We start from the raw sequence: 26,353 nt of genomic DNA, 5'->3' as shown, positions 1-26,353 counted from the left end.
TCATTACGAACTGGATGTAGGGAACCTTCCACAACAATCGGCAAACTGGTCGGTAGACCCACTCTTAAGAGCTTTGGATTCAACGAGGTTGGTTTTCGTCTCCATGGTTTAGCAAGTTATTGTTTGGACGTGGAAACTGGACAGCAGAACTCATAACTCTACGGCTGGATGTTGCACAGGATTTCGTCCCATATATTCGGTCCAGTCACATTAATGTTATCGTCTTTCAAAAGCCAGAGTAGCTATATGTGGCAGCATGGACGTGCAGGAAGAGAGTCGGCGAGGCTCTGGAAGGTATCGACAGGGATGTGAAGCCATGACAACACCACTGCCGTGGCCAGCTGTGCCAGGTTTCTCGGTTGAGGCTCTCTGATGGGAGCACCCCAATCGTAGTGGTCAAACAGGTTCTTGATTTGGTTTAAAACTGGGGAGTGTGGTGGTCGATGGAGTACGGCAAACTCACCTTGGTGCCCTCCGAACCAAGCAGGTACATTGCGGGTTGCGTGACGCATTGCACTGTCCTGCTGGTACAGGCTATCGCGCGGAGGAAAAAACGAACTGGATGTAGGGGTCGACATGGTGCCCGAGGGTAGACGCATATTTGTGGTGATCCACTGCGCCTTGCACAATGACCAGATCGCTCAGGGAATGCAACGAAAACATTCCACCGTAACGCTCCCTCCTCCGGTCTGGACCCTTAATACCTTACACTTTGTGGAGGTGGTTCGATGAACCCTCTGCCAGGCACTTAGATGTGATTTGCAGAGTATCCGTATAGATGTAAATGTAGATGTACTACGATTGTTACAGGGATGTACACGCCAACGCCCATCTGTCCCATGCAGCATAAAACATTATTCATCTGAAAAGGTCACCTGTCACTATTCATTGTACCTTCAACTACTGTACTGGCGTGCAAAACCGAGCATTCGTGGTGGATGATCAGCAGCCAGCATGGGTGCATTAACCAGGCACCTGCAGCGGAGGGCCATACGCACCAACATTCGCTGAACGACCTTTGAGGAGACATTGTAGCACCTTAGTTCATTGGGGCGGTCAGTTACTGAACAGTTGCACGTCTATTCGCGCATGCACACCTCCGCAGCCGTCTTCCACCCCTGTCATACATGGCCCGTGGTGCACCACAGTTCCTTGGCGTCGGTTTTGGATCAAATGGTTCAAATGGCTCTGAGCACTATGGGACTCAACTGCTGAGGTCATTAGTCCCCAAGAACTTAGAACTAGTTAAACCTAACTAACCTAAAGACATCACAAACATCCATGCCCGAGGCAGGATTCGAACCTGCGACCGTAGCGGTCTTGCGGTTCCAGACTGCAGCGCCTTTAACCGCACGGCCACTTCGGCCGGCCGTCGGTTTTGGATAGCGCCATTTTGTCACGTACGATATACTTTAACCACGGCGTCGCACAAACAGTTTACAGACTTAGCCGTTTCGGAAATGCTTCCATCCTTGTCCCGAAAGCCAATGGTTATGCCCTTATCGACGTCAGATAAATCGCTCCGTTTCCACATTTCGAGAACGACTGCACTGATACCCACGTCACCCCAACACGTTTTAAATACCCTCCATTGTTAGTAGTGCCACCTGCCGTCTGAGAGGTATTATTACACGTTGACGTCAAACATAGGCAGTGGTCATATTAATGTGAGTGGGCCGTGTAGTTTAAGAATCATGTAATTGAAGAAGGTCCATCAAAATTTTCGATCCCAATATTTCAACTTCTTTCCTCTCCGCCACAGACTAGCAAGACCGTGTTCTTCAAACTCTGCTACAATCGCTCTTCAGTTTAAAACAAAACATATTGGTTCAAATGGCTCTAAGCACTATGGGACTTAACATCTGAGGTCATCGGTCCCCAAGAACTTAGAACTACTTAAACCTAACTAATCTAAGGACATGACACACATCCATGGCCGAGGCAGGATTCGAACCTGCGACCGTAGCGGTCGTGCTGTTCCAGACTGTAGCGCCTAGAACCGCTCGGCCACTCCGGCCGGCGGCACAAAACAAACTCTCAGCAAGTTTTTATGGTCAAACACAAACTCATTGTTGAGATTAAGGTGTGCGGGAGCGAAGGGGCTTGTCTTGTTGGAAATGGGGACGAAAGCCGGGCGGGTACACTGCAGCCATGGTCGCAATGATCTAGGTGTTGGAACTGTCCTTTCCTGTAGCTCATTAACGACTCTACAAGGAAGCGAAAAAGGAAGGATCGGGTACTCTGTTCCGACAAAGTTATGTAAAGATTCACATTCACCAAGATAGCAAAACAACTTCAAAACGGTACAATTTCTCGTGAACAACTTGACAACGAAGGAGTGTAGTATTCACTAAAGCCACAGCCCTTGCTGCGATTCAGTAGCATCACGGATAACCATCTGAATAAATTAGCAAGAAATTTGAAGGTAATAAAACGTTTACCACACACTCCAGGAGGTCGCAAATGCTCCCTCTTAACTTCCCTCCCTCCCCACCTTCTATATAGTGTACCTAGGCAGCTGCAAGGATGTCCGTACGATAGTTTTGGGGACGGGAGAGTGGCGCGGCTAGGCCTGGGGACATGGAGTATTTTTAATATTTCGGAAGACGATTGGCGACTTGTGAATAGCCATAAAAAAGTTCCAGTGCTTTTAAAAAATCTTCGAAATATCGACTTTTAAATCATTTTCTTTAAAGATAAACACCTGACTACATCTTTCCCTGAGAGGTAGCGGTGGGGGGATGGGGATTGGCGCGCCCTTGGCCCCTGGGTATGGCCTCCCTTGCACGGCAGAGAACATAGAATTTTGATTGAGTTTCTTTGCTGCCTTAATTGTCTTTATGTGTTGTTCAAAAAACTTGGAGGACAAAAACTATAACAGGTAGAAGTTGAGACTTGACGACAACGCCGCAGTAGGTTAACTTCCGATACTGACGACGACGGCACCACCAGCATCCACGTCAAAAGTTTCTTCCCGAGAAACCTTGACTGTTACGTCCAGTTCCGCTAATGGCCTGCGTGAATGTCTCCATTTGAAATTCACTGTTGAAGGTCTTGTTCTGTTCGGTTCCGCCAAATGTCAATTGGCTCTTACAGGAGGCGTAACACGATGTTCTCACAAACAACCATTTCTGATTGATAACCTCGCTACGTAATCTTTCCATATAAATCCCGAATGGCATAATTCCTATTGTGCGTCAGCGCCGAAATGCTAATAATTTTCATGTCCAAGCAAGACAATTTGACTTTTGTTGCACTATGCCTGCATGCTGTTGTAATTTTAATGGTCGGCAGCGCATATGGATCATGGCCGTTCAGACTGGAAGTTTTTAACCTATCCACATGCCACAGTGAAAGCTTTCATTGCTCTATGATGTCCAACTGGATCTTTACCCCTATCTAGGCATGTCATGTAACCCGCAACGCCTTCAGAAATCAGGCGCCAAATTTTCATATTCTTTCGCTCGCTATACGCAAACTGCAAGTTCTACAGAATATATGGACAGGACCTTTTGAATTAAATTTAATGTACTTAAATTTTGCACGGGGATACGTTTTCGATGGAGGCCGAGTTTTCGGCTTATTCAAGAAAAATGAGTTTTTGAGGTCACTGTTGTACATTTATCTTGAATAATTCGAGAACAGCAGTCTCTAGCGAAAACGTATCCCAGAACGAAATTGAATTACATCAAATTTTCTACGAAAATGTCCTCTTCGCTTTTCTCTGTGGGACTGATAATTTGCACGTAGCGAGCGAGAAAATATGAAAATCTTGCTTGTGGTATTTGAAGGCATTGCGGGTTGCATAAAAAACATACCGTAGCAGCAGCTGAATCACGCTGTATATCAATGAACTCATTTTTTTTCAAAAAACATTAACAAAATACGTAAACATGTTCATCAAATCATCCCATTTCAGTTACCGGAAATGATCTCTGAGATATGACCTCTTCTACTACACCGGCACGCAAGAACCCTGTCTGTGAAATTCGCTGTCACTGCCTGACAAGACGTGCAATTGGCCAACCTTTACGTCGCGGATGTTTCGGCGTTTACTGACACAGGCCCTAAATAAATGTTCAAATGTGTGTGAAATCTTATGAGACTTAACTGCTAAGGTCATCAGTCCCTAAGCTTACACTCTACTTAACCTAAATTATCCTAAGGACAAACACTCACACCCATGCCCGAAGGAGGACTCGAACCTCCGCCAGGACCAGGCGCACAGTCCACGACTGCAGCGCCTTAGACCGCTCGGCACAGGCCCTACACCAACGATTTAAGGTAATCAGAAAGAAAAAAATGTCAAGTGGCTAACTCACATGACCTTGGTGGCCACTTATGGTCACGAATATGTGAGACGAAGTGATCTGAAAACCGCCCTTGCAGCAGTTCAGTTCTTTCACGGTAAGTGTGACGGTGGCACAGTCATGCTGAAACTGCAAACTTCAACGTTCACTCTACCGAAATGAGACACAAAAATGCTCTTTACCATCACACCGTATCGGTTTCCATTAACAGACACAGGTTTTCCTGCCTCATATTCAAAAAAATAAGGATCTGTGATACCAATCACCAAACAGGCATACCACACCATTACTCGCAGTGGAGGCATTTCCCACTTTCGAACCATCCCAGATACTGCAGTTCTGTTTATTGACAAATCCATTCAAGTGGAAATGCACCTATTCACTAAAGATGACGTTCCTCGCAAAACCATCATCTTCTCAGTAACCAATCAACGAAAGGTCGTCTTTCCTCACAATCGGCTTCCTCCAGCTGCTGTGTTAACTGAATTCTGTAAAGTTGTCAATGGAGATCATGCCAGACAACTCGACGGTCTGAGTAATATCCTATTTCCAATTTTTGGGACTAGCGAAGAACCGACTTCACTGTAGTCTACTAACAGACAGAGTGTCATGAACCACCGCATTGTTTTCTACTGACCGGCCACAACTAGAGCGTGCAGAACTATTTAACGTTCATTGTTGACCGGATTTCGTTGCACTTTAAAATAAGTCTGCAAAGTGATGCTTCATTTGGCGCTTCATTGCGCCCTAGAATCAGGCGGGCCGGCCGCTGTGACCGAGCAGTTCTGGGCGCTTCAGTCTGGAACCGCGCTGCGGCTACCGTGGCAGGTTCGAATCCTGCCTCGGGCATGGACGTGTGTGACGTCGTTAGGTTAGTTGGGTTTAAGTAGTTCTAAGTCTAGGGGGCTGATGACCTCAGATGTTAAGCCCCATAGTGCTCAGAGCCATTTGAACCATTTTGAATCAGGCGAAGACGTGTCGTAGTCGCAGCATGAATCTCTCCATTCTGATGAAATGTTTCTACTATTAGCGTATGTTGCGCATGGTATACTGCTCTATGGGCAGATCCACAGTAAAGAAATACGAGAAATTCCAATTTGAATGTTTACGTAAACCACAGGTTCGAAACATGGTGATAATTATCCCCTGAGCGGTAAAATGAAGTTCCTGAGGAGTAAAAACTGAACGATTCGATTCTGCTTCAGTCACGAAACTAAATTATTTTCAAAAGATCATTACTATCATCACAATTTTTTGTAAGACTCTAATATTGAAATACATATGTTATCAATACTTACTTTTTCTCAGTTAGTAGCATCAACGCAGCGGAGGTTACATGTTTCTCTCATAGTCTACCAACTACACACATAGGTTGCGCTTTGTCCCGTACTTCGCTGATAATAGAAGTGAGACATGTACACAACAAATGCTAAATATCTCAGGAAAATGTCATATCCAAGTTGTAGATAATACCTGCAATAGTCCAGAAATAGTTTCATTACTTGCGTCGAAACACATAAATGAATTAATTTACAGCGCGACACAACACTAACTACATAAGGGCTACTTTGGTCCCGTTGCTAATAGTGGTCAGACACAAAGCATTAACAGCCTGAAGTCTTCCAATTTCTGCCAGTTCAGAAGTAAGGAGTGCAGCAATCAAGTGAGTTACAACAATAAGTATAGTGCACAAATTTTCACTTGGATGATTTTAAATGGGGCTGCAATGTGCAGATCAAGGAAGCGCCCGAAAAAAGAGGAGTAATGCAGGGGAAGTGTGTTTTGTAACAAGTGTATAACCTCACTGTGAATAGTTTGCTTTCTTATCTGAGAAAAAGTTGTGGGTAGCACTTTCGATTAAAAAGTTTCTTCGTCATTCATTCTAACAAACACACACACACACACACACACGCACACACACACACACACACAAACTAAATATCATTCATCTTTCATAACTTTGAATAAAATACTGTGATGAACGATCAGGACTGTCTTTATGGACTGTGAGAAAATTTTAGCTTTTGACCAACATTGTATCAATAAGTGTGTGCATTTGATTTCTTTGTTATTGTAATTATGAAAAATTTTATCAAATCATTATTGGCCACTGTCCAAAACAATTTGTAAAATTTTTTGTGGGGAGCATGGGGGCTATGTAAGTAGGCTGTTTAGGTTTTCTTATTGGTAACGCCACGTAGCGCTCTGTATGAAAATCACTGGCTGTGCTGTGTGCAGTCTGTGGCTAATTTGCATTGTTGTCTGCCATTGTAGTGTTGGGCAGCGGCAGCTGGGTGTTAACAGCGCGTAGCGTTGCGCAGTTGGAGGCGAGCCGCCAGCAGTGGTGGATGTGGGGAGAGAAAAGGCGGAGTTTTGAAATTTGTAATACTGGATATCATGAAGTGCTACATATATTATGACTATTAAGGTAAATACATTGTTTGTTCTCGATCAAAATCTTTCATTTGCTAACTATGCCTATCAGTAGTTAGTTAGTGCCTTCAGTTGTTAGAATATTTTATTTAGCTGGCAGTAGTGGCGTTCGCTGTATTGCAGTAGTTCGAGTAACGGAGATTTTTGTGAGGTAAGTGATTTGTGAAAGGTATAGGTCGATGTTCAAAAATGGGTTCAAATGGCTCTGAGCACTATGGGACTTAACATCTATGGTCATCAGTCCCCTAGAACTTAGAACTACTTAAAACTAACTAACCTAAGGACAGCACACAACACCCAGCCATCACGAGGCAGAGAAAATCCCTGACCCCGCCGGGAATCGAACCCGGGAACCCGGGCGTGGGAAGCGAGAACGCTACCGCACGACCACGAGATGCGGGCATAGGTCGATGTTAATCAGGACCATTCTTTTGTAGGGATTATTGAAAGTCAGATTGCGTTGCTCTAAAAATATTGTGTGGCAGTTTAAGCACAGTCATGTATAATTGTTCTAAGGGGACGTTTCAGTGTTCCAAGTGTCATTTCATTCTACAGTTTAATTACGCGCTAAAGTTGGTGATAATGAGGGAAAGGGATGGGGGAGTACTAGCTAATGTCTAATTGCTCTCAGGGATAATGGTCTACTGAAGAGCCAAGTAACTGGTACACCTGCCTAATATCGTGTAGGAGCTGCGCGAGCACGCAGAAGTGCCCCAGCAGGAAGTCGCATGGACCCCACTAATGTCTGACGTAATGCTGGAGGGTACTGACACCATGAATCCTACAGGGCTGTCCATAATAAGTACGAGGGGGTGGAGATCTCTTCTGAACAGCACGTTGCAGATAGGCTAAATAATGTTCATCTCTGGGGAGTTCGGTGGCTAGCGGAAGTGTTTAAACTCAGAAGAGTGTTCCTGGAAGTTTTCTTAGGAGCAAGAAAGGACGCGGCCCGAACAATAAGATGGACCAGAAGTCAGAAGATGAAGCAGGAAATGGACGACATTGAGACCAACTTCAGGAAAAAAAAACAGCAGACAATTTTTCGGGAAATTCAAAAAGAGTCTGATTGGATTCAAGGGTAGAGAACTGTTTATAAGAGGTAAGAAAGGGGAGCTGGCTGTTAGTACGAAGGAGAACTAACAAAAAGGGCCCCGGGGCTCAAGTGGACTGCCTAGCCTTTGCAGACGACATAGCAATAGTAAGTGAGACGGAAGAAGACGCAAAGACACAACTCGACAACTTAAGTAAGGTAGCCAGAAAGGTGGGACTGAGGATTGCCTATAACAAGACAAAGACATTAAATAACACTGCAGACTGGGAAACACCGGAAGGCACTGTGCAAATGGTGGACAAATTTAAATACCTGGGAGAATTTATAACATGAAGGAATAGGAGCAAGGAGGGAATAACAGTGGAGAGGATAAAGAAGATGAAGTGAGCCTTCTGCATGACGAGAGACATATACAATAAAAAGAATATATCTACAGAGGCAAAAATAAGCCACTACAAAAATGGTTCAAATGGCTCTGAGCACTATGGGACTCAACTGCTGAGGTCATTAGTCCCCTAGAACTTAGAACTAGTTAAACCTAACTAACCTAAGGACATCACAAACATCCATGCCCGAGGCAGGATTCGAACCTGCGACCGTAGCGGTCTTGCGGTTCCAGACTGCAGCGCCTTTAACCGCACGGCCACTTCGGCCGGCCTAAGCCACTACAAGGCAACGGTGAGGAAAGCAGTATTATATGCTGTTGAGACGATGACACTAGGAAGAAATTGGGCAGAACAAATAGAGAAAGAAGAGAGTAAAATACTGAAAAAATACTAGGTCCCAAAAGAGGTGGAGAGAGGTGGATGCAAAGACCTAGGGAAGAGTTGTACCGGAACATGAGAACAATATCTGGGGAAATCAGACTCAAAAGGGAAGGGTTTTCTGGACATGTAGTTAGGATGAGTATGGACAGAATGACGAAGAGAGTGTGGGAAACAATAGGGAGGACAAGGGGAAAGACAGGAACAAAGTGGGCTGTTGAATTTCGGAAGGACTGGCTGGAATTGGGGATCAATGTCGAAGGAAAGGAAAAATGGAGGAACAAATATGCACCGACCAATATGCCGGAGATCAACGACAGAGAAGAATACAGGAAAAGATTAGTGTGTCACCAGTGGAGCTGACAGGAGAAAAGGACACTGAAGATCTCGGAAGAAGAGCGGGAGAGAAGAAGAGAGAGAATGAAGAGGTTCTCGAAGAAGAAGAGGAAAATTCAGTCCATGAGGGGGCTGCCCGTGGTCCTTCAGAGGCCGTAACGCAAGAAGAAGAAGAAGAAGAAGCGTTCCTGGAGCCGCTCTGTAGCAATTCTGGATGTGCGGAGTGTCGCATTGTCCTGCTGTAATTGCCAAAGTCCTTGGAAATGCAGGATGGACATGAATGGATGCAGGTGATCAGACAGGATGCTTGCGTATGTGTCAACCGACAAAATCGTATCTAGACGTATCAGCGGTCCCGTATCAGTCCAACTGCACGCGCCCCACAGTATTACAGAGCCTCCACCAGCTTGAACAGACCCCTGCTGACATGCAGGGTCCATGGATTCATGAGGTTGTGTCCATACCCTACACTTTCATCAGCTCGACACCATTTGAAACGAGACTAGTCCGCCCTGGGTATACGTTTCCAGTCATCAACAGTCGAATGTCGGTGATGACAAGTCCAGGCGAGGCGTAAAGCCTTGTGTCGTGCAGTCAACAAGGGTACACGAGTGGGGCTTCGGCTTTGAATGCCCATATCGATGCTTGCCTAAGTGTCAACCGTCTAAATCGTATCCAGACGTATCTGGGGTCCCGTTGAATGGTTCGCACGATGACACTTGTTTTGGCCCATCATTGAAATCTGCAGCAATATGCGGAAGGGTTGCACTTCCGTCACGCTGAACGATTCTCTTCAGTCATCGTTGGTCCCGTTCTTGTATGATCTTTTTCCGGCCGCAGCGATATCGGATATTTGATACTTCATCGGTTTCCTGATATTCACGGTACACTCGTGAAATGGTCGCACGTGAGAATCCCCATTTCATCGCTACCTCGGATATGCTGTGCCCATCGCTCGTGCGAGATTTATAGCACCACGCTAAAAATCTTGATAACTTGCCGTTGTAGCAGCAGTAACCGATCTAACAACTGCGTGCCGACCGCAGCAGTGTACTCCGCCTGTTTGCATCTCTCTGTATTTGAATACGCAGTGCTATAACAGTTTCTCTGGAGCTTCAGTGTGCTGTTGTTGTTGAGGTCTTCAGTCCAGAGACTGGTTTGATGCAGGTCTCCATGCTACTCTATGCTGTGCAAGCTTCTTCGTCTCCCGGTACCTACTGCAACCTACATCCTTCTGAATCTTCTTAGTGTATTCATCCCTTGGTCTTCCTCTACGATTTTACCCTCCACGCTGCAGTCAAATACTTAATTGGTGGTCCCTTGATGCCTCAGAATAAGTCGCACCAACCGATCCCTTCTTCTAGTCACGTTGTGCCACAAACTCCTCTTCTCCCCAATTCTATTCAATACCCCCTCATTAGTTATGTGATCTGCCCATCTAATCTTCAGCATTCTTCTGTAGCACCACATTTTAAAAGCTTCTATTCTCTTCTTCTCTAAACTACCACCGAGCGAGGTGGCGCAGTGGTTAGACACTGGACTCGCATTCGGGAGGACGACGGTTCAATCCCGCGTCCGGACATACTGATTTAGGTTTTCCGTGATTTCCCTAAATCGCTCCAGGCAAATGCTGGGATGGTTCCTTTGAAAGGGCACGGCCGACTTCCTCCCCATCCTTCCCTAATCCGATGAGACCGATGACCTCGCTGTCTGGTCTCCTTCCCCAAACAACCCAACCCCTCTAAACTACTTACCGTGCACGTTTCACTTCCATGCATGGCTACACCCCATACAAACAGTTTCAGAAACGACTTCCTGGCACTTAAATATGTACTCGATGTTAACAAATTTCTCTTCTTTAGAAACGCTTTCCTTGCCATTGATAGTCTACATTTTATATTCTCTCTACTTCGACCATCATCAGTTATTTTGCTCCCCAAAAAGCAAACTTCATTTACTACTTTAAGTGTCTCATTTCGTAATCTAACTGCCGCAGCATCACCCGATTTAATTCGACTACATTCCATTATCCTCGTTTTTCTTTTGTTGATGTTCATCTTATATCCTCCTTTCAAGCCACTGTCCATTCGGTTCAGCTGCTCTTCCAGGTCCTACACTGTCTCTGACAGAATTACAATGTCATCGGCCAACCTCAACGTTTTTATTTCTTCTCCATGGATTTTAATACCTACTCCGAATTTTTCTTTTGTTTCCTTTACTGCTTGCTCAATATACAGATTGAATAACATCGGGGAGAGGCTACAACCCTGTCTCACTCCCTTCCCACCCATCGCTTCCCTTTCATGTCCCCCGACTCTTATAACTGCCATCTGGTTTCTGTGCAAATTGATAATAGATTTTCGCTCCCTGTATTTTACACCTGCCACCTTCAGAATTTGAAAGAGGGTATTCCAGTGAACATTGTCAAAAGCTTTCTCTAAGCCTACAAATGGTAGATACGTAGGTTTGCCTTTCCTTAATCTGTTTTCCAAGATTAGTCGTAGGGTCAGTACTGCCTCACGTGCTCCAACATTTTTACGGAATCCAAACTGATCTTCCCCGAGGTGGCCTTATACCAGTTTTTCCATTCGTCTGTAAAGAATTCGTGTTAGTATTTTGTAGCCGTGGCTTATGAAACTGATAGTTCGGTAGTGTGCTATGCCATTCAAAAGCGGCGCGCTGGTTGAAGGCCTCCTGCGGCTGGTGATGGTGGCATTGCCGGTGCTGGTGGAGGCGGTGCGTGGTACGTCTGGTGCAGGGGACGCCTGCCCCGGCTGGCATTCCTGGCCGCGGTGCGCCGGCTGCCACAGTGTCTGGGAGTGTTTTGTCAGGCCGCGCTGCTAATGGGCCGGCAAACACGGCCGGCAACTCGATCCCAGCGCCGCTCGTTCGGTATGCGCCGCCACGATCCGAAACATCGCCGCTACGCCGCGCCGCCAGCCCAGCCTGCGGTGCGGCTTGCGTCAACACACGAGGAGGAGGGCGCTCTTGACCGCGCGCGACCCATCTCGCCGCCTTACCGGTAACAAAACGTAATGGGCAGCAGAGTGTCTGTCTAAACAGCTGGCAGCTAGAGGGCGAAAACGACATAATTCTAAATAAATTGATTGTAGCCGTCGTCTACAATGTCTGACTCCATCTACACTACTGGCCATTAGAATTGCTACACCACGAAGATGAAGTGCTACAGACGCGACAGGAAGAAGACGCTGTGATACGCAAATGATTAGCTTTTCAGAGCATTCACACAAGGTTGGCGCCGGTGGCGACACCTACAACGTGCTGACATGAGCAAAGTTTCCAACCGATTTCTCATGCACAAACAGCAGTTGACTGGCGTTTCCTGGTGAAACGTTATTGTGATGCGTCGTATAAGGAGGAGAAATGCGTACCATCACGTTTACGGCTTTGATAAAGGTCGGATTGTAGCCTATCGCGATCGCGGTTTCTCGTATTGCGACATTGCTGCTCGCGTTGGTCGAGATACAAATGACTGTTAGCAGAATACGGAATCGGTGGGTTCAGGAGGGTAATACGGAACGCCGTGCTGGATCCCAACGGCCTCGTATCACTAGCAGTCGAGATCACAGGCATCTTATCTGCACGGTTGTAACGGATCGTGCAGCCACGTCTCGATCCCTGAGTCAACAGATGGGGACGTTTGCAAGACAACAACCAAGTGCACGAACCGATCGACGACGTTTGCAGCAGCATGGACTCTCAGCTCGGAGACCGTGGCTGCGGTTACCCTTGACGCTGCATCACAGACAGGAGCGCCTGCGATGGTGTTCGCATTGACGGCACTTTGAACAGTGGACGTTACATTTCAGATATGTTACGACCCGTGGCTCTACCCTTAATTCGATTCTTGCGAAACCCCACGTTTCAGCAGGATAATGCACGACCGCATGTTGCACGTCCTGTACGGGCCTTTCTGGATACAGAAAATGTTCGACTGCTGCCCTGGCCAGCACATTCTCCAGATCTCTCACCAATTGAAAATGTCTGGTCAATAGTGGCCGAGCAACTGGCTCGTCACAATACGCCAGTCACTACTCTTGATGAACTGTGGTATTGTACTGAAGCTGCGTAGGCAGCTGTACCTGAACACGCCATCCAAGCTCCGTTTGACTCAATGCCTAGGCGTATCAAGGCCGTTATTACGGTCAGAAGTGGTTGTCATGAGTACTGATTTCTCAGGATCTACGCACCCAAATTGCGTGAAAATGTAATCACATGTCAGTTCTAGTATAATATATTCATCCAATTAATTCCCGTTTATCATCTGCGTTTCTTCTTGGTGTAGCAATTTTAATGGCCAGTAGTGTAGTATAGTGTAGGAACAAGGAACAAAGACGAAAGCAAACTTTATAGTCGATGCTGCTGACAAAGGTCGTACGTTAAATTTTTCGCGCGCTGAGACAATAGGAAAAGTGATGTCCAAACAAATAAAAACATCTAAATTTATTTTTAGAAAGAATCATATACGTGTAAAGATATTAAGCAATATTAGAAGGCAGAAAATAGGGCCCTTTTTACTTAGTCTTTTGTCGTAGGTGTCAAATAACATCGAAAACTATTTTCCCCACTAAACAGAGCTGACTCTTCCACTGCTGAAATAGTTTTCATTAAAAATGTTTATGCACTTACGTTCTTATTCAAGTGTAGTGTAGGCTTTTTCTTTGTCCTATACTTTCAGACATTTCGTCTCTCTTGTGGAAGAATTCGAGTAGAATAAATGCTAAGCCATCGAGCAACCATAGCAATTTGTCACCCAAACCAAAAAAAAACGACAAAATAAAAATTAAGTGCTGGCCGTTGTGGCCGAGCTGTTCTAGGCGCTTCAGTCCCGAACCGCGCTACTGCTGCGGTCGCAGGTTCGAATCCTGCCTCGGGCATGGATGTGTGTGATGTCCTTAGGTTAGTTAGGTTCAAGTAGTTCTACGTCTAGAGGACTGATGACCTCAGATGTTAAGTTCCATAGTGCTCAGAGCCATTTGAACCACTTGAAAAAAAAAAAAAAAATCCATCGCTCTACTATATAGATATAGTGTTTGTTCTTTCGAACATGCATATGCGAAGTAACAGCACAATGCCTACATAATATATATAGCTGGCAGCTTATTTATCTTTCAGTGCAGATGCACAATATTTCCGACCTCTTGCGAAAATACAGTAGGGTTGCGACTCAAGTGGAATAATGGTTCAAATGGCTCTGAGCACTATGGGACTTAACTTCTGAGGTCATCAGTCCCCTAGAACTTAGAACTACTTAAACCTAACTAACCTAAGGACATCACACACAGCCATGCCCGAGGCAGGATTCGAACCTGCGACCGTAGCGGTCACGCGGTTCCAGACTCTAGTGCCTAGAACTGCTCGGCCACTCCGGCCGGCAAGTGGAATAATGGACAAGGTGTAAAGTGCTGCAGTACGTACGGAGTAAGGAGCGAGCCGTAGGTTGCCACGCTGGCAAGCAGAGATAAATAGGGAAAGTACATTTAGTCTGGCACGAATCAAGTAATCGTTATTAATAAATATTTGCTATCAAAAGTTGCCTTTTGCCATTCAGACTTTAGGAAGAGTCTACGGGTCACAAATAGCATCTTTCAGTAATTTTATAGTTCCAGGAATCACAGGAATCATTGATATTAATAAATAAAAGAATAACATTGGCATAACCGAAAATGTACGATCTTATACGAAATATACTGCTTGTATACTCAAGTTATAGACCGTGCGCCATAGTTTCCGTCGTCCATGGGGTGCCTTTCGACTTAATCATGCTGTAGACTATGCTCTCGTATCGTTAATAGATACCTTATAATCAATGTGAACAAGTTCATTTTACGGTGTTTCTTAAATAAACCCACCATAATGGCATCCCATGTAAAAATTATTTGCAGAAAAATCGTCTTCCCTCTTCATTACATAAAACGTAAGTAGTAGTATTGCATTTTCGAAATCTAACGGCGTTGCTACGGCTCTGTTAGGAGACATAAAACTACGAGAGCATCTCCACATAATAGGTAAGAAGAATTCCTACGTGGTGGCTCACTAAGCAAGCTCCAGCCCGCCCGGTTAGCCGCGTGGTCTCACGCGGTGCTTCCCGAGCGGGAAGGCTTGCCGGTCCCCGGCACGAATCCGCCCGGCGGATTAGTGTCGAGGTCAGGTGTGCCGGCCAGCCTGTGGATGGTTTTGAAGGCGGTTCCCCTTATTTCGCCTCAGTTAGACTGCGTCGGCGATTGTTGTGCAAACACCGTTTCCACGCACGCGTACAGCATAATTATTCTACCACGCAAACATTTGGGGCTACACTAGTCTCATATGAGGCATTACCGGGGGGGGGGGGGGGGGGGAGAGTCCACTGGGGGCCGAATCGCACAATAACCCTGGGTTCTGTGTGGGGCGACGGTGAGATGGGTGGATTGCGGTGGCCTATTGTGGGTTGTGAACCACTGAGGGCTACGGCGGGGACGAAGCCTCTCCCTCGTTTCTAGGTCCCCGGTTTAATCCATACGTACATACAAACCATTTCAAGGACAGACTGACTTAATTATCGCAAAACTCGGCTCGGAAGGAGTGGCCAGTTATATTGTACTCTTTTTATACTACCATCTACGGACTCAGCGACTAAACTGAGACATTTCTGGAGGTATGAGTGGAGAGGGGAAGGGGGGGGGGGGGAGTGTTGCAAGCGAACACATCTCTGTACTGTGCGGCATATGGATATTTGGGTCGAACGGGAGACGTGCTCGGATAGCCGAAACGCTTAAAGCAACCGCTCGCGTAAAGCGGGAAATCAAGGTTGAAATCCCGGTCCGGCACAAAATTTTCTTATGCCGCCATTCAGTTATTCCAGTGCCTCATTGCAGTAAAAGTCGGAAATTTCTTTCATCAAGCGTCCATTACTATGACAGCAGTGAGTTCGGAGAGAACATATTAATCGCCTGTGTTGCAGACGAAGCCACAGTTGGCAGTTTCTGCGAATGTGATATCTGCGGCACTCTAAATATTTTGCAACTCCGCACTCGGCACTGTCAGTGGACCAGTGTGTGTGTGTGTGTGTATATGTGTGAAATCTTATCAGACTTAACTGTTAAGGTCATCAGTCCCTAAGCTTACACACTATTTAATCTAAATTATCCTAAGGACAAACACACACACCCATGCCCGAGGGAGGACTCGAACCTCCGCCGGGACCAGCCGCACAGTCAGTGGACCAGTGGGATCAGGTCAGCAATCCGCTAACACGGTTGGCGTTTAATTTACACGCAAGTTTATCAACGCACCCACATCTAGCAATCGATCTTGGCCAGAAAGTCGCTCGCTCGTGTGAACAGTACTCGGCGTGGATCTCGCATCAACGTCGTTTCATCCTGATCACAGTTTCTGCTCATCCCACGTGGAACCGCCACACCTGTTATAGCTCTGCCCGTAGCGTAAGTGAATAAACGTGTTGCGTCGTCGAACAGCGGTATGTGTCTTTGGATTTGAGACCAAGTCGTGTGCAGTGCTGCGAGAGACAGCGTGTTTGCAGAGACGGCGGCCGCGGTGTTTGAAGTCGGCGTGCCCCGTCCCCACCCCCTTTCCATGGCCTGAAGCGTAGCGTAAATGGAAGGAAGAGTAGCCAAACGGGTGACCGCGCGCGCTGGGCCGCGCCGGTTTGCACAGGACTCGAGGCACACCTGCGCCTGGCGAGGCACGCCTAACGGGGGAGCCACAGTTCGCACAGCTCGGCGCGAGTCAACACAGCGGGCGCGCTTGCTGGCCGTCCTGTAGCCTGGCACCGAGACTCGCACTCCCGCCGTTCTGTTTACACTCGGCACCGCCACGCTGCGAACAGGTATTCCACTGTACTAGACAGCTCCTGATGGATGTATGCCATAACAACTGTCGTGCAGTGTGTAGCAAACCGGGTTGGTCGAACTACACAGACTGGAAAAAGTGCAGCACAAGACGCTTTCGGATGTCAAGGTAACATCGTACACGCACACAACGCCGGCGCCTACGTAAACAACAATTGGAGTTACAGTTCTCTGTAACAGCTAGAACGGCCAGCATAGTGCATTAGTGTTAATACCGGGCGTGGTAGAGTGGATAAGGGGAATGAAAAGTGCCAGATGTTGACTGATTACTGTGAATTGGTCAGAGATGTCGCATACTCGTGTGGAACAGCGGTATCAGCACCTGAAAACGTATGAAACTGACCTCATTGTAGGACTGTTGAAATTTTTAAAAACATTGGGTATCCGATAAATCGATGTTTCAAATGATATCGATATCGGCACTCGATTCAACGAAAAAGGTTGTCGATATATCGACGGAAAAAAATATCGACGTGCCAGCCAATTTCTCCTTCTGCTTTGTTAGGACCCTTCAGGATCAGTATCACGTGTGGCTTGTTTTGGACGTCTTCTGTCTTCCCAATAACTCTTTATTCTCTTGCTTCTTCTGTTTCTTTCTTCTTCTGTTAACACAACTTTGATTTTGGTGTCCGGCCACCTGTGACCATCCACCAACCCTTTATACTTCTGCCTGCAGATTCCTTTCTTTTATTCCTACAGCCTTCCAGCCATCTCTGACTTCCTTCACCCAGTTGTTTCACGTACGACATGTTGCATTCCATATCTTCTTAGTCAAACTCCATCCTCATGTTGTGCCCAACAAAGCGTAACCCCTCTTCCGTATCTCGATCGATATGGGTTCTATATTTTCATACAGCATCCAGATGTCTCCATGTTTTTTGGTGCTCCACATGACATGTCTCTCAAAATTTTCCGCTCCTCGTTCTCCAACTTTATACAAGCTCTCTTGCCGAATGCGATCGTTTCTGATGTATACAGAGCTCCATTTCTTACAGTTGCTGTGTAATGTTGCAATTTGGCATTCCGTGTCGTATTTTTCTTGCCATATGTTGTTTTCGAGTAGCATGGAGAGCTGCATCAAACCAGTCTCAGGACTGAAGACCACAACAACAACATGTTGTTTTCACCGCATACCGAAGCTTCTGCAAAAGCTGTGGCCTGTTTGCTGCGATACTGTTGCTCTTTATGCCACCAGTTATCTTCTCCACCAAATAACGAAAACTATTGACTTTCTCAACCACTTGGCCATGTATCTTCCAGTCAGACTCAGTGTTCAGTGTCTTGGTCTTACAATAAACATAGTCCACCGCGACTTCTATACAATGACAGCATGACTTCCAATAATCAACGCAAAAAATTGCCCTGAATTGCAAGAAATCGTAACACTAATACAAATCCAAAAAATATGAAATTAAAGAAATATGAAACTACGTCCAACTCTGTTAATCGCCTAAGCTCATTTCAATCACGAAGCCCGATAGTTGAAACGCCATTCTTTTTCAGTTACCTCACAGAAAATCTTCATAACACGAACTCCAGCAATTACAGCAAGTAGCAACAACAGCCAGCTAAATAAAAAAAATTCTAAGTACTGTAGACTCTAAGTACTAGGAGGCATATGGTTAGCAAAAAGAAAGATTTTGTTGAAGAGCAAACAACGTATTTAGAAAATTTTACCCTATTTACGTGACATCCAGTTCCAAAAATTATATAGTCGTTAATAATTCCACTGCCCAAACATTATCAATCATACATCCATCCTCATACATTGCTTATTCTGTTATAAACACATCATTTCATCTCACTTTACAATGCGTGTCCTACCAACACAGATTCTCCACTAAGAATAACATGTCCATACACTTCCCTATCCACTCGCTAACTGCTAGTCCGTCCAACCACAGAATCTCTTGCCGAGGGCGCAGAGCGCTGTCAGCGATATTAACACAGTCTATAGTTCTGCCAACATACAAACAGGTTACTTACACTGTATATCAATAAGCTAGCAGCCTGCTTATCCCACTCGGAGCAAGAATTGTAAGGAAAACGATACAGTTCAGGCTCCGCTATAACCACTTTGATGACAACGGCAACTGCACGTAAGTGGCACAATAAAAGATGTTCGATGGGTCCGTCGTTCGGTTTCGTCACTTACCGGATGCATCTGGAACGCTTCATGTCGACTTCCATGTTTTTTTTTTTTGTTTTTTTTTTTCATTTCTGCAAACGACAGCGACCGAGCAATGTAGTGTCAAAATTGCATGCTGAAGTTCGACGTTGCAGTCAACATTTCCTCTCACACGTCTCCGCCGGCCGCAAAGACCAATCTTGTCATTTACATATCTGTTCATCAGTTTCAACAACTGTATCTGAAGAATGCCGATGTGAAGAAACGGAGGACTAGCTGCGTTAATTTTTTTTTTTTAACTCAGCTGCTGTGGTATTTCTTCACATGCGATATCTGTTATTCCGTTCACACCGCCACCACTCCTCCCCCCAGTACAATCGGACTTCTTCTTTGTGCCATCTATAATTGTTTCCGACAGCCCAAGAGAAAGACTGGACGTGATGAAAGTTCAAAAAGTAGTAAGATTCTTTGATTCCTTGTACTACAATTTCAAAGATCAACTTCAAATACTTACCGAAGATTGCGAAAAAAATATAATATAAAATAAAAATATCGGCACTCGATATGGCCAATTCGTTTCCGATATATCGATATATAGGTGAAAAGAATAGTGATGATATATAACGATATCCTTATAGAAATCGTCGATGTATCGATATTTCACCAACAGCCCTTGACGAAGAACATGCCTGTCCTCACGTTTCCATACAGTCCAACATTGGGCCAGTGTCAGGTCCTAAAGTTCCACCAATATGGATATTTCACCATTTGAATTTTTTTTTTTTTTTTTTTTTTTTTTTTTTTTGGTCATCAGTCTACTGACTGGTTTGACGCGGCCCGCCACGAATTCCTTTCCTGTGCTAACCTCTTCATCTCAGAGTAGCACTTGCAACCTACGTCCTGCTTGACGTATTCCAATCTCTGTCTTCCTCTACAGTTTTTGCCCTCTACAGCTCCCTCTAGTACCATGGAAGTCATTCCCTCATGTCTTAGCAGATGTCCTATCATCCTGTCCCTTCTCCTTATCAGTGTTTTCCACATATTCCTTTCCTCTCCGATTCTGCGTAGAACCTCCTCATTCCTTACCTTATCAGTCCACCTAATTTTCAACATTCGTCTATAGCACCACATCTCAAATGCTTCGATTCTCTTCTGTTCCGGTTTTCCCACAGTCCATGTTTCACTACCATACAATGCTGTACTCCAGACGTACATCATCAGAAATTTCTTCCTCAAATTAAGGCCGGTATTTGATATTAGTAGACTTCTCTTGGCCAGAAATGCCTTTTTTGCCATAGCGAGTCTGCTTTTGATGTCCTCCTTGCTCCGTCCGTCATTGGTTATTTTACTGCCTAGGTAGCAGAATTCCTTAACTTCATTGAATTCGTGACCATCAATCCTGATGTTAAGTTTCTCGCTGTTCTCATTTCTACTACTTCTCATTACCTTCGTCTTTCTCCGATTTACTCTCAAACCATACTGTGTACTCATTAGACTGTTCATTCCGTTCAGCAGATCATTTAATTCTTCTTCACTTTCACTCAGGATAGCAATGTCATCAGCGAATCGTATCATTGATATCCTTTCACCTTGTATTTTAATTCCACTCCTGAACCTTTCTTTTATTTCCATCATTGCTTTCTCGATGTACAGATTGAAGAGTAGGGGCGAAAGGCTACAGCCTTGTCTTACACCCTTCTTAATACGAGCACTTCGTTCTTGATCGTTCACTCTTATTATTCCCTGTTGGTTGTTGTACATATTGTATATGACCCGTCTCTCCCTATAGCTTACCCCTACTTTTTTCAGAATCTCGAACAGCTTGCACCATTTTATATTGTCGAACGCTTTTTACAGGTCGATAAATCCTATGAAAGTGTCTTGATTTTTCTTTAGCCTGTCAAATGGAGACCCACAATGAGGTATCTCATTCTGGGTCTCTATTTGACAGACTAGTCAAAATTGTTAAATATCCATATTGGTGGAACTTTAGGATGTGACACTGGCCCAGTGTTGGACTGTATGGAAACGTGAGGACAGGCATGTTTTTCGTCAAGGTAGCGGTCGACCGCAATTGACACCCGCAAGAGAGCATGTCGGTTTTATGCACCAAACACGTCGTAACGCTTTTCCACCTGCACCTGCCAACCAGTGGACTCCCTGCAACGATCACTGTCATCCCGCACCGCTGGTCGGAGACCAATAGCGGCCGGGATGGACAGCTGCGGTCCCTCGTGCGGGCTGCCATTAACACCACGCCACAAACGGCTGCGGTTGGAGTGCTGCCGTGACAGCGAAGCATGGTGTGCTGCAGAAGGTAGTCGCATTGTTTCCAGCGTCGAATCGCGGTTCTCCGTTACTCTGGGTGACCATTGTCGGCGAGCACGGAGGCAACCTGTGTGGAGGTCACGCCCTCTCAACATTTTGGAAAGGCTTAACGGTGTTACCGCTGACGTTACGGTGCTGGCAGCCATCGGCTATGTGTGATTCCAGGTCACGGACGGATGTCATTGGGGGAACTCTGAGACCACAGTGGTAGTCGCGGACATCCTGTGTGCTCATGTGTTAGCTCTCATACTGCCAAGTTCTCTATAAATTTGACTCGATTTTGTAATCACTGAAATACCTCATATCCTCTAATACTCGTATCGTACATGCATTGTGCGAGGTGTGCATGTCATCTTGCTCATTACAGAATTGTTAACTTCTTACTTTCATACATCGATATGCACACATAAATTTTTTTGAAACATCCTGTATCTTAATTTTAGTTGGATGTTGATCAGACTATTTTGGTGATTCTGTAGTATACATGTGTATGACACTCGATAAATAAAATTACTTCCCGCACTGCTCCATCTTTTGTTATTCGCTGATCTCATAGGAGCAGCTTCAGCTCTCGACTGCGCAGCCTACATGGACCGTAGCAGATTACTGCGCTCACGCGGCACTAGTACTGTAATACGTTTTGTTTTAGTGGCGGTGGCCTGGTGTTTGGGTAGGGGACCACTGCAAACGGCGATGGAGCGTGGCTTCCAGCGCTGGACGAGGAGGGCGTCGGCTGGAGGCCAGGTAATCCGACACGCCGCGGCCTGGAATGTGGCGCGGCGGCCTGTGAGGAGCTGGAGAAGGTGCACTACTCCAGAGGGCAGTGATCCTTCCAGGAACGGAAGGGGCGGGAGTCACATTGAGTCCGTAGTACCAACAAGTCACCACCACCACCACCACCACCACGACTACCACCACCTCCCTACACCTCGTGTAGCTCAACTCCACTGTCCACATAGGTGTACAAGAGGAGTGGTATTGCGTCTGAACAGCACTCTGCAGTTACGGAAACTGCTAACGATCGACTGAAAGACAATTCCATTTTTTCACTGTCTGTTATGTAATCGCTGTCATTTATACCACGATCGGCTAATTTCGGCTGTTTGCCACTTTCCACTACGTACCTCTATAATTGTAAAGTTACACAGTCATCCTTTGTGGACATATACAAATCTACATCTTTCATTTAAATAGTAAACACGTGCAAGAACAACGTTCCGTATTCGTCAACTCTTTCAAGTAAAATTACTCTTATAGAGGAATACGTATGTAAAAATAAAACTAATAGTATATCGCACAGAAGGTTGATCTACTCGGGTTGATCCGCCACTGTCAGGTTTCCAGTAAGCAGCTAATCACGAATGTAGTGACAAACAGTCACCACAGCCAGATGATCGGAACTACCAGTATGTGCTGGAGACATGGCGCCTCGCTATTATACAGGGTGTAACAGCGTAAGTTCGGATATTTCTACTGGTGACACAAGACGCTGTACTGAACACCATTACATCAGTAGTTACGACTAATAATTAAAGTGATTACAAGTCGAATGTTTTTAGGCTGGGTAGTACCCGCAAGTACATGTTCCAGGAGGACGCCATTAATGCTTATTGTTCCCTGGAAATCAGGTCGGGTGTTGAAGTGTGGATACGTTGACTCAAAACAGTTAGTTTGTACAGACAGGTGTCGTTCACTTCACGGTACAGGTATGGTGATGCAGAAAACATCCGGTAGTAAAGTTCGTGATGTGTTTGTAGGAAGACTGCTCAGAGCAGAGAAAATATATTCGATACATTGATATGTGTGCATATTAAGGTTCCACATACAAAAATATCTGCACTTATACCCGTTATATCATGTGTATCTTTTCGGTGTGTTTAAAATTATTACCATACATTTTACCGCCCACACACAAATATGTTCATACTTTCATCATGCCATATAGTAAGACTTTTTATAAAATGAAGTTAAACCATTACAAAGAAATATTTGAAGCTTTGAATTATAAAGCTTTCACAAGGGTGCGAGGCTACAAATTGTCATATAAGAACACACGTGTAATTAAACACTGCCTCGGCACTTAATTGCACCATTTATGCCGTTATATTTTACCAAATACTCGTTTATAACTCCCTAAAAACGTAATGCTACGTATTTCTGCTTGTTATTTTAATATATTGCCCTGCTCTACTTTAGCACGCTTGTACACTCCTGGAAATGGAAAAACGAACAGATTGACACCGGTGTGTCAGACCCACCATACTTGCCCCGGACACTGCGAGATGGCTGTACAAGCAATGATCACACGCACGGCACAGCGGACACACCAGGAACCGCGGTGTTGGCCGTCGAATGGCGCTAGCTGCGCAGCATTTGTACACCGCCGCCGTCAGTGTCAGCCAGTTTGCCGTGGCATACGGAGCTCCATCGCAGTCTTTAACACTGGTAGCATGCCGCGACAGCGTGGACGTGAACCGTATGTGCAGTTGACGGACTTTGAGCGAGGGCGTATAGTGGGCGTGCGGGAGGCCGGGTGGACGTACCGCCGAATTGCTCAACACGTGGGGCGTGAGGTCTCCACAGTACATCGATGTTGTCGCCAGTGGTCGGCGGAAGGTGCACGTGCCCGTCGACCTGGGACCGGACCGCAGCGACGCACGGATGCACGCCAAGACCGTAGGATCCTACGCAGTGCCGTAGGGGACCGCACCGCCACTTCCCAGCAAATTAGGGACACTGTTGCTCCTGGGGTATCGGCGAGGACCATTCGCAACCGTCTCCATGAAGCTGGGCTACGGTCCCGCACACCGTTAGGCCGTCTTCCGCTCACGCCCCAACATCGTGCAGCCCGCCTCCAGTGGTGTCGCGACAGGCGTGAATGGAGGGACGAATGGAGACGTGTCGTCTTCAGCGATGAGAGTCGCTTCTGCCTTGGTGCCAATGATGGTCGTTTGCGTGTTTGGCGCCGTGCAGGTGAGCGCCACAATCAGGACTGCATAAGACCGAGGCACACAGGGCCAACACCCGGCATCATGGTGTGGGGAGCGATCTCCTACACTGGCCGTCCACCACTGGTGATCGTCGAGGGGACACTGAATAGTGCACGGTACATCCAAACCGTCATCGAACCCATCGTTCTACCATTCCTAGACCGGCAAGGGAACTTGCTGTTCCAACAGGACAATGCACGTCCGCATGTATCCCGTGCCACCCAACGTGCTCTAGAAGGTGTAAGTCAACTACCCTGGCCAGCAAGATCTCCGGATCTGTCCCCCATTGAGCATGTTTGGGACTGGATGAAGCGTCGTCTCACGCGGTCTGCACGTCCAGCACGAACGCTGGTCCAATTGAGGCGCCAGGTGGAAATGGCATGGCAAGCCGTTCCACAGGACTACATCCAGCATCTCTACGATCGTCTCCATGGGAGAATAGCAGCCTGCATTGCTGCGAAAGGTGGATATACACTGTACTAGTGCCGACATTGTGCATGCTCTGTTGCCTGTGTCTATGTGCCTGTGGTTCTGTCAGTGCGATCATGTGATGTATCTGACCCCAGGAATGTGTCAATAAAGTTTCCCCTTCCTGGGACAATGAATTCACGGTGTTCTTATTTCAATTTCCAGGAGTGTATTTTCATTTCCTCGAGTGCATCCGTAACTGCTTCTTTCTTGACTTTTGATGGTTGAATTTCTTTCGTTTTAAAAGTATGCCTTCATTTTATGGAATTACTCTCTATATGACATCACGTACACATAAACATTTTCGTTTATGGCACGAAGAATACATGCGTGGTAATAATTTTAAACGCACTAACAGAAGATATTACATATAAAGGTACTGTGTCCCTGGCACAGCCGGCCGGTGTCGCCGAGCGGTTCTAGGCGCTTCAGTCTGGAACCGCAGGTTCGAATCCTGCCTCGGATGTGTGTGATGTCCTTAGGTTAGTGAGGTTTAAGTAGCTCTAAGTTCTAGGGGACTGATGACCTCAGATCGTAAGTCCCATAGTACTCAGAGCCATTTGAACCAGTTAATGTCCCTGGCACATTTGAATACGTCCGACCAGATGTCGTTATATTTTTGAACAGGTGCTGTGAACTGGACAGTGTCGAATCAACCCAGACAGAACAATGATCTGTGCGATACGTTGTGAGTATTTATATTTACACGCGTACGCCCCTACTGCAATAATGTTATTTAAAAGCGCTGACGAATATGGAAAGTTGTTCTAGCACGTGTATACCATGACAGTTATTATGTAGTAAAATGTCAGATCTAGATTGTTATACACCCACAAAGCGTGGCAGTGTAAATTTGCGAGTATAGCAGTACACACTTGAAAATGGCAAACAGCCGAAATGGACTATTGTGCTTCAATAAATTTGTTCCTGTAGCACCAGAAATAAAAAAGAATTATATGCTAATAATATGAACATGTAAAGGTTTGCAGATGCCCTAACACAAAGACATAACCATCGAATAACACGTGGGTGGCAGCATGTTCCTCTATCCATAACATACGACCCAATAACGTTTTACAACACAGGGACTGTGCTTTCCTGCGAATGAAAAACTCACTGAAGTACCACACAATGAAATGCCTTGCTGCCAGCAGAGGAAATATTTTGATGAATTGTTTAGGTATACACTGCTGTCCATTAAAATTGCAACACCAATAATGAGGCACGCAACAAACATCAACCTGGCATTCAGTCTACCACACGCTTGGCCACGTAAATGATTAGCATTTTAATACAAACACTCGGAGCAGATTGGGGTAACGTCATCTACATTCTATATATAAAGAAAGATTGCAGAGCGGACTTCCCATTCCTGAATCATACTTGACTATTGAGAAGATCGTGTTACATCTCGTCTAAAAAGGGAGAAATGGCAACCAGCAAGTGCCGGAATTCGGCAGCGACGGAATCATGGCCTAGCGGAACTCCAATCACTCGTTCCGCTGTATTACTACTCGTGTTGGCCAGTACCATACGACTGTCATACGAATATGGAATCAATGGGTTCACGAGGACCCTACTGAGCGTAACTAGCGGTCCCACGCGACTAGCACCCGAGAGGACAAATATACGGATATTGCAGTAAAGAGGGAATCCTGTTCAACACGACGTCAAATC

This window comes from Schistocerca americana, chromosome 5, assembly GCF_021461395.2.
Source record: "Schistocerca americana isolate TAMUIC-IGC-003095 chromosome 5, iqSchAmer2.1, whole genome shotgun sequence".
NCBI classification, from domain to species: Eukaryota; Metazoa; Arthropoda; class Insecta; order Orthoptera; family Acrididae; genus Schistocerca; species Schistocerca americana.
This window is presented reverse-complemented; position numbering follows the sequence as displayed.